This window comes from Nyctibius grandis, chromosome 4 (genome assembly GCF_013368605.1).
Source record: "Nyctibius grandis isolate bNycGra1 chromosome 4, bNycGra1.pri, whole genome shotgun sequence".
Classification (NCBI taxonomy): domain Eukaryota; kingdom Metazoa; phylum Chordata; class Aves; order Nyctibiiformes; family Nyctibiidae; genus Nyctibius; species Nyctibius grandis.
The window spans coordinates 13,758,336-13,772,503 of record NC_090661.1 but is presented as its reverse complement, the minus strand read 5'-3'; the positions used below and the strand labels follow the sequence as shown (position 1 = coordinate 13,772,503).

The following is a 14,168-nucleotide window of genomic DNA, read 5'->3' as shown; positions in this document are numbered from 1 at the left end:
AGGGGCAATGGGTGCAAGCTGGAACACAGGAGGTTCCACATAAATATGAGGAAAAACTTCTTTACGGTGAGGGTACCTGAACACTGGAACAGGCTGCCCAGAGAGGTTGTGGAGTCTCCTTCTCCGGAGACATTCAAAACCCGCCTGGACGCGTTCCTGTGTGATATGATCTACGTAATCCTGCTCCGTCAGGGGGATTGGAGTAGATGATCTTTCGAGGTCCCTTCCAATCCCCAACATTCTGTGATTCTGTGTGATTCTTTAGACTTGTGAGATTTTCACTAATCTTAATTAAACACATAGATGACAACTTGTAAAAAACAGCAATATTGGTTTTTGTTTCGTTCAGACTGGTTTGTAAGATGGTTTTTGCAAACTTTTCTACTGTGTTATTTCTACCCATAATACCACTATTAACTTCTAACTTTCTTGATAAAGCCTGTTGTAAGGGACTACCCAAGTTTTAAAGTCCTATAAATAAATCCAGTATACTACTGATGCAATGAATTCTTGTAGACCTTAGAAGCACATTTTTCTGTTACAGAATGTTTAGTAATGATTTCTTAGTGGTCTAGTCCATCAAACAGCTGCTTTAACCCTTATAATAGTTAATGAAGCTATTAACAAGTTCTAAAATCAAAGTCCCAAAAGAGACTGTAGCACCTCAATCTAACGGAGGAGAGTGACATCTGGTAGGACCTTACCAGATGCTAACCTGTTTAAGCACTGAAATCTCAGCTTGCTGTGTGATCCGGCACGTTTCCTACTCAAGGTTCCTCTGCTGCGTGGTTCTTCACTCACAAAAAAAAAAAAAAGAGTCACTAATTAATTGGGTAAACACGCATCAAATCTTTCTTCATGAACAGGTCTACAAAGGGATTTCAGAATTATTTATTTAGCTCAAGTACTAGCAGTTAAACTAAAGATCAGTAGGTTCAAAATCTACCTATAATCTGTTTATGAAAGGCAACAAAATTCAATATGATTCACAAACTGAGAATTTTAAAATAGATTTTTCTGCTTACAGAGTAAAGCAGTTTAAAAATTCTAATGTGAATCATGTATGTAGTTTATTAATTATATATTACATACTTTGCTGATATACTCTAATGAAGGACAAGAATCATATGGTATCACTTCTTTCCCTAGTTTAAGACGTGCAAATTTCTGATAATTCTCCCATACAGAACATACTTCTTTAAAGGAAGATACAGGCTTATGCTTTTAAGCAAAATATTCTTCCAAGCTCATTCTGTCACAGAAGTACTTCAGCAGCATTAAACCGCAGCATCCAAATCAACAACTGTTTCGTACCAGTGTGAGGACAAGAGAACTAAATTAAAAATATCAGCAAGAGGTTTTAATTTTTGAAGAGTTTGGTCACTGACGTTAAAGGCAACTAATGCTGCTGTCAGAGAGCACTGCAACATATCATTAAAGCATATGAACACTTTGCTCCAAAATTCACAAGATTTAGTCAAAATGCTAAGTTAAACATCAATGTGACTTAAGATTTATGTCATGTTAGCAGAATTTTTCAGGTTTCAATGATATTTAAAGGCACAATATAATTTGAACACACAGCTCCTATGACTGTTGTTCTATACAGTGAGAACATATTACAGGCATCCAAAATGCATGTTTCAGAACAGTGAACATTTAGTCTGCTCCCACCACCTTTTGAAACATAGATTTAATACATGTTGATAAGTTTACATTAACACAGTAAGCTAACAGATTGTTTGAGGTACTGGTTAAAGTAATGAAGATCTCTCTAGATTTTGCAAGTTTAAATCCCAAGAAAAGAAAGATGGGACATATAAAGTTGTATGGCCTATTTCTACAATGACAGAAAAGTTATGTGAAGTAGTCAAGGGTACTGAGATGTTTCTAGTTCATTCATACAAGCTAGCAAGGAGGATGTTAGAACACTCCTAGAGAACTACAAGCTAAAAAACTTAGGTAGTACTAGCTCAGTAGCCACAGTGGCTGGAGTTCAACATTGACTCAGTACTTAAATATTTGTTCAGCTCCTTTCCCAGGATTCACAGCCTGAGAAGAATTATGTGCTACTGCAAACATGCCCTCAGCAGTACCTGAACTAGTTAGCTATGTCTACAGAAAAATTCACACCAACAGGTACATAGTCTTCTAGGATAATTCCATTTGAAAGGAACCTCAAGAGGTCATAGTGTCATAATATGTCAATAGTAGGTGTTTTCTATGAAAGAATAAATGTTATCCTGTATCCTCATCTTACCTTTATACCAAAAGGAGTAGTTGACAATTTTGTTTCCCATGTTGTGATAATTTCCATTTCAAGCCTCATTTCTGCTAGGGTTAGAACTCCAAATATTAACGAGCAGTTAAGTTTCTACATCAGGAATGGAATTCCCCTTGCAACTGCTGTAACCCAGAGTGGGACGGTAACCATTAGCCATCCCAAGTAGTCTGGTGACCACATGTAAGAGAACCAATCATCTGGCAAAAAAGAATGGTCAGTTTCTGAGATAAGGCAATGAAACAAAGCTACCAAGAGCAGAAAGAGAATAACTAATATTTCAGAAAATATGTTATGAATCCACTCTAGGAGCAACATGTTACGGTGGCTGCCTCCAAAAAAGAACAACTCAAAAGGGAATCACAAAATAAAACGTGTCGAAATTGCCTCCAAAGAATACATTAGGAATTACATTTGAGTTGAAAAAAATTATTTCAGATATCATGCCTAGTTTACTTACAAACCTTTCCATTTTTGGCAGCCATATGTGAATTATCCCTCATAGAAGTGTTTATTCTCAGCTACAGAGACAAAAAAGCATCTTCACCATTTATGTACAAATATATTTGATTTGTAACTTTATAAATACACCTTATCAGCCAATTTTCCTATTAATTGCTGTATAACACATGCTAACCAAAATCAAGCTATATCTGTTGAAGTCTCCTAGCCTTTCAGGATATTTCTGAAGACACTAGCTTTATATTTGTCTAACTGTGCATCTGGAATAAAAGCAAAAGTCAAATGAAAAGTAGGAAGAAGAAATTTACAGGATCAAAGCTAGATCAAATTTATATTTTCATAATCTTTGTATTAACAGTGAGCAAAACAACAAAATCATACTGTTGGAATAAACTTTCACTGATAATCGGCTATTTCCAGCACCTCATACTAACATCACACATCTTCCCAATTTATTTAATTTCCTTATTAAAACTTTATTTTCTTATGTAAATGATCAAAAGAGTTCTGAAAAGTTTTGTTGACTCTACATTGTGTTTCAGAATTTTAAAATTGTGGTTGCCAGTTTAAGATGTATTGAAAAATCTATGAAAAAGGCCTAGATGACAAAATAATACAGCTTTAATATATTATGATACTGCACTGAAAATGTAACTTTTTGAAAAGTAACACTGGACTGCTAAAAATAATCCAGCAAATAACTTATCAAAAAGTTATAAAGAACTAGCATGGGTATTTCTTGCAAGTCTAGAGAGAAATGCTTCTCAGTTTGTCTATTATAAATTTACAGAGAGAATTTTTTTGATCAGAGCCCAGTTATAGTTTCACAAACTAATAGAATATACAGGATGGTGACTAAGAAACCCAAGACAAGAACGGTTGCTATAGATTGTACTGCAATTAGGAAACGTAATAAAAGCCTGTTGCTTTGTCTCAATTTAAGATAATGATGGTTAACCCACAGGTGTTCTTGAAAATTTAATTTTAATACTTTATATCCTTAATTCAAGGAGAGATTATAGTAACTGTTTAAACTGTTTAACAAATTTATTAAACAGGTTCATTTTTAAAAAAAAATCATTCTAGAAATTCAGTGTATTTTTAATAGTATCCCAGAGCAAGAACACAGTAAGCTGTCTTATCAAAGGAAGTTGTGGATTGAAGAAGTTTAACTAAGTTCAAGGGGAAACTGGGAAAAGGAGAAAGTGCCCATAAATTGAAGGGGAGACTGAACAGGCACTTGTAACTAAATAGCTAAACTACATTAGGAAGTCCCCTGAGCTGAAAACAGCTGGAAGCTGGAAGAGTGTAGGAAGGTGGTATGGGGGGAAAAAAAGCATCATATGTTATCATATTTTAATCCTTCCATCGGCCTTTGATTACGGCTACTTTCTTTTCCCTCCGTGATCTTTAATGCATTTAATTGCACATTAGCCCTTGCAATGGACAGGAAGATGATAAGCAGCAACTTACGATTACTGTTTTTATTGATTTTTCCCTTGGTGTGCTGCTTCTGGAGACACTGCAACAACAGGCAGATGCATAGGATAGATATAGAAAAAGTTCTAACCCATCTTTTGGTCCCAAAAATCTGTTTAATATGGCATCTTCAAGTCAAGGATGTAAAAAATATTTAACTGATAAGAAGAGATGTTAAACTTGACCTTAGACAGAGATCAGAGACCGAATATTAAGCTAAATGAATTCTTAATCTGAGACATTTTTATGCTTTTATAGTAATGAAACTCACAAGTAACTTCATCATTTGTTTAAGAACAGTTTCCTGAATTGAATGTCATTTCCTAACTCTACCTTTCCTATTGAAAGCTGGAAAAAAGATTCTTATAATAAGAAAACACAGTTAAAGGGAATGAAAATTCAATAAAGACCTAGAAGAAGCAGCAGTAAGGGCAAATGAGTAATAGCACCTGCAACTACTTAACTTTTAATAACCTGAATTAAAACCCACTGTGTTCTGAACAATGAAAGTTTACAAGACATGCTTACAGATGATACCAAGTTGGGAGAACCAGACAGTACATGCAGGGGCAAGGCTGCCATCCAGAGGGACCTACACACGCTGGAGGAAGGAGTGAACACGAGTCTTATGAAATTCAACAGCAACATACACGAAGCCCTGCACCTGGGAAGGAAGAGTCCTCTGCAACGAAATAGGCTGGGAGCTGCTCTTCTAAAAAGGATGAAGGACTGAACATGAGCCTGCAGTGTGCCCTGGCAGCAAAGGTGGCCAACAGTATGCTGGTGTATATTCACAGGAGCACAGCCATTAGACCAAGGGAAATGACTGCCCCATCTGCTCAGCTCTTGTGAGACCATACCTAGAACACCACATCAAGTTTTGGGCTCCCCAACACAAGACAGACATCAATAAAATGGAGTAAGTTCAGCAGAGGACCACCAAGACGACTACAGGACTGGAGAACCTACCCTGTGAGGAGAGGCTGGGGGAGATGGGCTCATCCAGTCTGGAGAAGGGATGGCTTTTGGGGGGACCAAACAGCAGCCTGTCAGTGTATAATAAGAGGCCACCAAGACAACAAAGCCAGGCTGTATCCAGTGGTGCATAGTGGGAAGCTGAGAGGCAACATTGAAACAATAGGAACTCAGACTAGACATAAGGAAAAAATTTCTCACTATGAGGACAGACAAACAGTGAGACAAGGCGAAGCAGAGTGCCCAGAGAGGCTATGCAGTCTCCATCTTTGAAGGTTTCAAGGCCAGACTGGATAGCACAATATAACAGTATAGGAAACATAAGAAGACTGATGTAGACTTCAAGACCTGGAAGACCATCACAATAGCCACATTCAAAGTGGACCTTATCTAGCTTGACCTTTTCACCTTTATGCTTGCTAATATCCTCCTATGTCCCACAGCATTTTCTTTAATTTTAATCTAATTAAAGTTAATTTGAAGCAATTGTTCTCAGATTTTATTTAGTTCTGAAAGTTGCTGCTTCTATTCTTCAATTCGAAGAAGAGATTCTACGCTTGTCATTTTTCTTCCTGCCTTATTAAACCATCTGGTACTATTACTTCCTATAAACTTTGTAGCTTCACTCTTTGGCATGCCATGACTGCAGTCCCACTACTATTTCCTTTATTTTCATAAGAAGATTTTCATACAAAGAGTTTTTTCTACAGGTAATTTTTATTCAGTGTGGGTGTGCTGCAAGTATAATCAAGGACAAAAAAAATTCACAAAGGTTATTAAGCCAGCTCCACTCCAACTCTGTTTGACACAAAGGCATGCAGGAAAATATTCCAAGAGTATCATTCCAGTTTTTCCAAATGTATAGACTCTGGCCAAAAATCTCTAAGTAAATATGTTTCGCTTGAACTGGAAATTGTATGCCCGCTTTCATTTCTAATAGTCCTATTTCTAACCTTGAGATCAGGTATGTGAAAGCTTTACACAACGACACATACACATACTCCTTTTAAATTCTCATTCTAACTACAGAAAGAAGAAAAAAGGCTACTCCTTTAAAGCAATAGCAAAGAGAATATATACCGCTCCTTATCGTCTCCTGCAAACTAGATACTGTGGCATATGCAACAGAAGATACAACTGCTAATCAAAATAAAATACAGAAAAAATAAAGTATGACATTGCAAACAGTATGTATGCTTATTTAAAGCAGTAATCTCTCCGGCCTAATCTAGTTACATACTTTCGTCTTTTCTAAGAGTCTGCCCACAGCAGATAAACACACAAACCTTCTTGTGCTGCACCAACTGACGTCAGCAGTCGCTTAGGAACAGCGTTTGGTGCAAAAGCGGTAGTACCGAAACTATGTTTACAATTGAAAAAGAATGACAGTGTGCAGGGCTCACCATACCTTCAGGGAAAGAGATACAAACTTATAAATAAAAACTACAAGAGATCCTTTCTAAAACTTCCTGGAATTTTCAAAGACTGTTTATCTGCTTAAGTATCTTGCAGTGAATAGCAAGAGTAATGTTTTTCCATATTTTAAATGGTACAATTTCCACTCCCACCCCCCCAAACCACCCCCCTGCCCCCGGGGGGAAAAAAAAAAAAAAAAAAATAGTCATCAGTTTTGGAATGCAAGCTTTGAGCTTCTTTCACTTCTGTTTAATCTGTAAACAAAAATTCAAATCCAGTAACAACTTCATTGGGTAACTGTTTACAGGGACAAAGCTCTGTTGTTCCCACAGCAGGAACACAAAAGATCTCACAAAACAACCTGCAGCAGTAGAAATAATCATCCCATCACTATTTTCTAAATAGTCAAATGTTTAGGAATTCTGGCATTTAAGGAACTTAGAAGTGTTCTACTCTAAATAACTCAATATAAAAATTATTCTGAAGACCCTCAAGAATAAACACCATAAAATTATACAGCTGCAAAGCTGTGACAGCTTCCCAAATAAACTTAGTTTTACAGTTACAGAATTTTAATTTAGAAAGAATGTGTATGAAAACTGTATGTACAGGTTTATTGATTGGTCCAGAGTAATTTACAAATAAAGCCCAAAATCTGAGTAGCCTGATACTTTCCGTTCTGTAACAAATGACAAAGTTTCTAACCACTTGTTACACTTTTGGAAACGTATTGGAGAAGAAAAAAATTTGCATAGTTTGCACAAGTTCAAAAAAAGTTATTTAAAGTTCAGTGCTAGATTTAAGTATTACACCTCTAGTAGGCATTCTCCAGCTTCAGGCTATGGAAATTAAGAAATTAAGCAGTTTTCTCATCAGAGCTGAGCCTAATAGGAATGCACTGTAATGTCAGACATCATAACAGAGAGAGTCTGTACCTTGTGTGCTCACATTTCTCCTGTTGGCTCTGAGAAAACATGAAGGAAGAAGCTAAAACTAGAATGGCCAAAAAAAGTACTTTGCAGAGAAGAAAAATGAATAATATGAGTCAATATTACAAAAACCAGAATGCTTATTTTCCTATTCTTTTGACATATTTTCAATAGGAAACCTCACATTCAACAGTCACTCTCAACCCCTGAATTATAATCAGTTACTCAGACACAAGAAGCTGTGTATACATTTATCATTTTTTTGCTGTACACCTCTCCAATCAAAAAACTGCATGGAAAGAGAACACAATCTGCCTCTCCCTTTAAGTTAACATAAGAATTACTACAAATTTGGGAAGGCTAACTGGAACATGTGCTATATCAAATGGAAGTGATGAAAATCAGAAACATTCTCCCTTCACTCCACCAAAAGAAACCCACCATCCATATGCAAAGTGGAAAAACTATATAAAAGACAGTAAACAGGGATAATCCTAATTTCTTAAATATTAACTTCCTGACATGCAAACAGTTTTATCCAATTCATCCCTAAATTCTCTAAAACCAAGACAAGGAAAAGGAGCAAGTAACATCAATTTGATCTGAAGAAGATAATGCATGGTTTCATTCATCTCATAGTATATTTTTGGTTTGCTACCAGGAGTGGGAGGAAGCTGTTTCTGTGATTTCAATGCATCCCTAAAGAATATTGTCTCTGGACAATGTCCAGAAGTAATTTGGGCCAAGAATAGCTATTTGATCCCAAACTGAAACATTCCGACACCAGCCAAAAGACTAAGTAGTTTATCTGGAAGTCAAGCAGAGAGATCTGAAGAAAAAATTGGCTTTACTAAATTCAGCAAAGCCTTCCTCGTTCATTCTGTTACAGTTCAGAAATTGCTTCAGCTTGCTTTCTGATTTATATTCCTGTACATGGACTCTAAGTCAAGTTTTCCAGGATTCTGAATTTACTTCTCATCACACCTCCCACCATGACAGCTGAGAACTGAGTTGCCAGTTTTCTAATACCCTTGGGAAACAAAGCATCATTTTTCTGCTGCTGTATCTGGAAACAATCAAGGTGCCGAAGGGAACAACTAGCTGTTCAAACTGTTCTAGACTTTTGAGAATTTTTGAAGTGCTACAAAACAGTTCAACCGTGTTCCAACGGACAGCAGCAGCAGGAGACACTGCTGTCCAAGGCTCACTGCTGGTAAACCTCCCATACAGAGACATTCAGAAGCCACCTGGATAATCTTTTAAATATAACTTGTGATAGGAAGCAAAGACCCAGAAGCAAATGTCTAGTTGTTACCAAAAATGCAGCCAATGCACTAAGCACACACTTGCAGAACTCTAGGTAGAATTATGCTCCTACAGTGCCAGCTGTGTATCCCATAAAGAGGTAAGGCTTACTGGGAGATAAATTTTTTTGTTGTTGTTCTAATAACTGGTCCTGGAAACAGTCAAGTTTTAAGTAAGTGCCTTTTTTCCTTCTTACCTCTCCTTCATAAATGTTAGCTAGTTAATTTTTAAACAAACAAAAAAATCACCTCACTGCTGAAGCAGACAACACATATGTACTACACACACAGAATCACAGAATGTTAGGGATTGGAAGGGACCTCGAAAGATCATCTAGTCCAATCCCCCTGCCAGAGCAGGATTACCTAGACCATATCACACAGGAACGTGTCCAGGTGGGTTTTGAATGTCTCTGGAGAAGGAGACTCCACAACCTCTCTGGGCAGCCTGTTCCAGTGTTCAGTCACCCTCACCGTAAAGAAGTTTTTCCTCATATTTATGTGGAACCTCCTGTGTTCCAGCTTGCACCCACTGCCCCTTATAATAAACTATAAACACACAAAACATCTGCAAACAAAACATGAACTTGGAGATACAGTGAGAAACACACTTCACTCAAACATAAGTTAGTTTTCTTAGTGGGGAAAAAAATAACCTGGAGCATCAGGAAAGACTGTGAAGAAAATGAGTGGGAATCAATGTTAATAAAACTTTAGGCTTTCTGGTCATTCCGAGAAAATAAATTCTATGAAAAGTCATCTTTTCCCTGAAAAACAAGCCGCTTTGCTACATGATTTTATCTGCTGTCCATTTTACTATTTAGGGCTCCACAGGAGTAGACTGTGACCTATTCTTCTGCTTCTGAATAGGTAGAACATGAAATAAAATACCAGTGAGATAACTTGCTTTCACATCCCAGCAACAGCAGTGAAGTCTGACTCATGCTAAGTCAAAATCTGTTTGAGCGCCTCCTTCAAAGAATGGCCATTTCCATTCCCGTCTAGTAGTCTGTTACAAACAAAAAAGTTATAGTTTACTGCGAGAAAGGCTCAGAGCATAAATAAATCAGCCAATAAATGAGACAGCATTTCATTTTTCTCGGAGCTGTCATTGCTAGACAGCTTGTTTCTTTAACTGGCAAAGACTGAAGAACAGTAAATTGAGTCCTACAACGTGACAGGAGATACACTGTCATGTTTCACTACATAGAAGACAATCTTCCCTAAACTTAAATAAAACATTTCAAAAATGAATATCAGAACAGCAAACACACTTTTTCAGAAAAAGGGGTAAGTAGCTCTGTGATAAGTACGAATGATTAAATCCTTGGGACTTTTGTTTTATTACTAGATTACCTTGCAACTTGTCCCTTTTTCCTGTCATTAGAGTACTCATTCCATCTGTCTTTTGTGGCTTCTTCAGTCTTTTTCATAACGAGGGTGCTAGTAGGCTCTCTTCTCTTACTGGCTACTGATTTTCATGAAATTTACAGGAAATTTATTAATCAAGATGATTATCCTCTGTCAAATTTAACTGAAATAAGCCAATGAATTCAAAGATACTAGGATGGATGATCGCATGACAAAAAGGTACTTGAATTAAACTGTCTGTGATGTGTGCACACGTACACATGGACATGCACATACATAAATTTGTATATATTTACAAAATGTTAAGGTTATAATTTAATACAGGGTTATATTGCCAATAAATTATCCTACAGAAGTACACCCAAAAAGGTGGTCAGAACAGCCACTTTAGAGATGACCTGGAAAACATTAGACATCTGTGGTAAGGGAACAAAAATTCCTCACCAAGTCCAGATATTTGACAGCACCGGACAGTTGCTTTTATTAGTATTTGACAGCAAGATAAAACAGGAGACAGAAAATTATTTCTTAAACACTTTTTGCCTTGTAAAATAAACTTTAGGGATACATTTACATAGCTAAAAAATGCTTTAGCTTCTTGTAAGGACTATGCTTTCAAGAAGTGGCGCAAGTTCAGGACTAAAGCTTTAATGATGAAAGATATTTAGAGGAAAGTCAACTTGGAGTTCACAAAAATTAATTGGTTAAGACTAGAAAAAGCTACTTAAAAGAAATGCTGATTCATTTACAGAATGGAACAGTTCAATTGATTTACAATGAAAAAGAATTCATATTGGTACTTAAAAAAAAAAAGTGATGTGGAAATTTATTACAAACACCATAAGACTGACTCACACAATTATGTTTAAACAATGTTAGCTCTCACTATCACACTTCAACAGTTTTAAATAGTTGCCTCGGGACACAGAAAATGAGCTACTACTTTGCAAACTAGAAAATGCAGTTTCTCAGCATGTATAAATGGTTACTAAAATGACTACAACTGCTTAAACAAAAGCATACTGTAGAGTTCATACAGGTTATGAAACTAGTCAGAATACTAAGCAACATGTTTTAAATGTCAAAATGGAAAAGCTGTAATTTAATTTCAAAGTTATTTGATGATACTTTTGACATTGACGATAATTTTGCTAATATTAAAAAAAAAGTTGTGTAGCTGTTTTGAAGTTATGAGATTTCAGTGTGAACATACAGGGCATTTAACAATATTTAGACACATCGTAACAAGTCGGTCATTAAATATACAGATTTGAAAGTGGGGTGAGAAAAACTTATGTTTTGTGAATGTTAGGCATTGTAATTTTCTTTTTTTCTTTTTATAAAATTTCAGAATTTTGGGGTACATGGATTTATTTTTTCTTCTTTTTTTTTTTTTTTTTTTTTTTAAACTTTGAAGTAAATGTTGTAACAATCATTACTAAGCAACCAGTACAGCAGAATGCAGCAATCCTTCAATCAAATAAAAACAACAAATCTACACAAAGCACTTACAAGAAGTTATGGAATGAACAAAAAAAATCCACATCAATTCACTAAACCATATTCATTATAATCTCAATGGTTCTAGTCTTCATATTGAAAATTTGAGACATTTTGAATACTTTGTTGAAATTTTCTGACAAAATATTATCTTCCAAAAGTGCTACCTATAAGCATTTTGGCAAAACACAAATCCTTCACTTTATAAGTGTTCCAAGAAAAGAGAGAATAAAGCCCTATTTTATATAATGAAATCTAATAAATACAAATGCATTACAGCTTTTTTAGCGTTCTAATGTAGCAACAAAATCTGTAATGTTATTGTGGACCAAGCTATGTTAAATACCAATACTATAAAACACTTTAAAGATTCTGAAATTGCTTCTGTTTGATGCATGTTTCCTACCAATAGATGAAAGTGTAATTTTTCATTTTCCTCAACCCATACAGGATTGGAACCAAGCTAATTAATTAATTAAATCAGCAAACAGTACATTTGCATTGAGAACAAAGCCTTTAAAATATAAGAAAGATAAGGTTTTGACTGGAGGCCCTCAGATAGTGCAGCATAGAAAACAAGGCAGGGAAATAGGATTAGAATTGCCTAACCTGGCCTTGGGTTATATCCCTGTCAGCATTGACCATTTACAGAAAACATTGGCTAAATTTCACAGAACATTCAACTTTAGACAGTTCATCAGCCACAACAAGGAGTTTTGGCAAAATATTTAAGCCTTGTGGGCTACTTTTCCAAATGTTCAATTAATCAAAAAGATTAATGGCAGAATGGAATTCAATACAAAATATCCACCCATGTTCATCCAATTTCCTGAGTAGGTTTCACCGTATGCTGCAAATTATCTCAGCTGTACTGTTAGCAGCATTAGATACAGCTGTTTTAAAGCCATCAAAAATAGTAGTCACTGTACCCCTTTTCTTGAGATGCTGTAGGGTCATTATACCTTTTTGCAGTCACTATAGCGGATAACTGCTAAGGGCCATTCTTACACTGTTCAAAAGTGCTTGCCAAACTGTCTCAGTCAATGAATAATTCTCAACTACTTCTTACAATATATTTCTAATGATGTTTTCAGTTGAAAAGTCTTTGTACTGTTTTAGCTCTTCAGTATATTTCGGCCAACTAGCCATACTTATTAAAGATCTTACAGACCATATTCTGGGAATTCCAATGACAGAGGACCCTTGCACATCCTTCATACTTCACACAGCATTGTTTAGAACAGATTATCTTGTACGGTCACTAGCAAATAGATAAAGCCCTAAGAATTGCTAAATCCTTATTTTGACATAATCAAAAAAAAAAGTGTTCTAACTCCATCTTCTGGCTAGGAATAATTGGTATGGAAGATCAAAAAACTTACCAAATGAATTCAAGCTTGACATCAGGCTGATTACTTTAGCATGATGTTTCAACTTGAACTAAATCAAAATTTGATTAAATAAAACAACACTTAATTACAAACTTTACGCTTCTATAGTCTTGGTTTTTCTGTATGTGATTAAAGTTTTCTCTCCAGTTTATCATTCCTTTCACTTCCCTCTCACTTCTGGGTTTGAGTTTAATCTTTGTCAAGCATCTATATAATAACATTTTTGTTAATGTTTCGGTTTAAAAAATGTGAACTTAATCAAGGTCAATTTTCTGTTTTATCTTCCTGAACATTATTTAAAAAAAATAATTAGGTGACGAGAAACTGTCCTTGCATTAGGAAAGCATTATTAGTTGCACAATGCAAGATCTAATATTTTAGATCTCATAAAGGGGTAGAGCTAACAACTCAGAGCAGCAGGACTGCAGGCAGTTTCACAAAATTTTCCCTTTGATCACAAACCTCCAGCACATGGTAGAAGAAAACTCAAAAAGTTCACAACAGAAACAGATACCTGAAGTCATTTGTGTGTACTCCCCAACAGATGAATTTCTTCAAAAGTTGAAATGAGATATTTGGTGCACCTGCTTCTATTTCTCCACTCCCAACCCCTCCTGCAAAAAATGATCATTGTGGCTAATGACTTTTAACTGGTGATTTTACTGGGATGATGGACAGAACATACGAGCAAATACCTCTATAAAATGAACATACCACAGACTAAGAATTATTATGAAAGGAATAAGTGATACATAATTGGATTGCACAATTCCATATTATAGAAAATTGTAAACCTGATAGAACTCTGAAGCTGACCTATTTGTCCCATGAAGTTCAGCCTGGGCTTGAACTATTAATAGAAACTCATTTTGATCACATTTTCCTTTTTCTTGCTGCCACGTATATGAATTTTTGGCAACATGAAAATTAAGAGCCAAGGAGGGTTATACTGCAAAGAGCTGGATTGAAGCTTCCTTACTGTAGCAACTTCTTTTATTCGAAACTTCAGGTACCCACAAAAGTGGGAAGAAAAATTATCAAAATGCCTAGAAGTATCAAA

At 35.8% G+C, this 14,168-nt stretch overlaps 1 protein-coding gene and 1 non-coding gene across 2 annotated transcripts in view; both read right to left on the bottom strand.

Moving 5' to 3' along the window:
- Positions 1 to 14,168, bottom strand: part of PDE3B (phosphodiesterase 3B) — a 98,250-nt gene that overhangs the window by 64,237 nt on the left and 19,845 nt on the right. The window lies entirely within an intron of this gene.
- On the bottom strand, positions 4,243 to 4,432 carry LOC137663270 (U2 spliceosomal RNA). Its single transcript, XR_011048169.1, has one exon. It is a non-coding gene; the product is annotated as a U2 spliceosomal RNA (small nuclear RNA).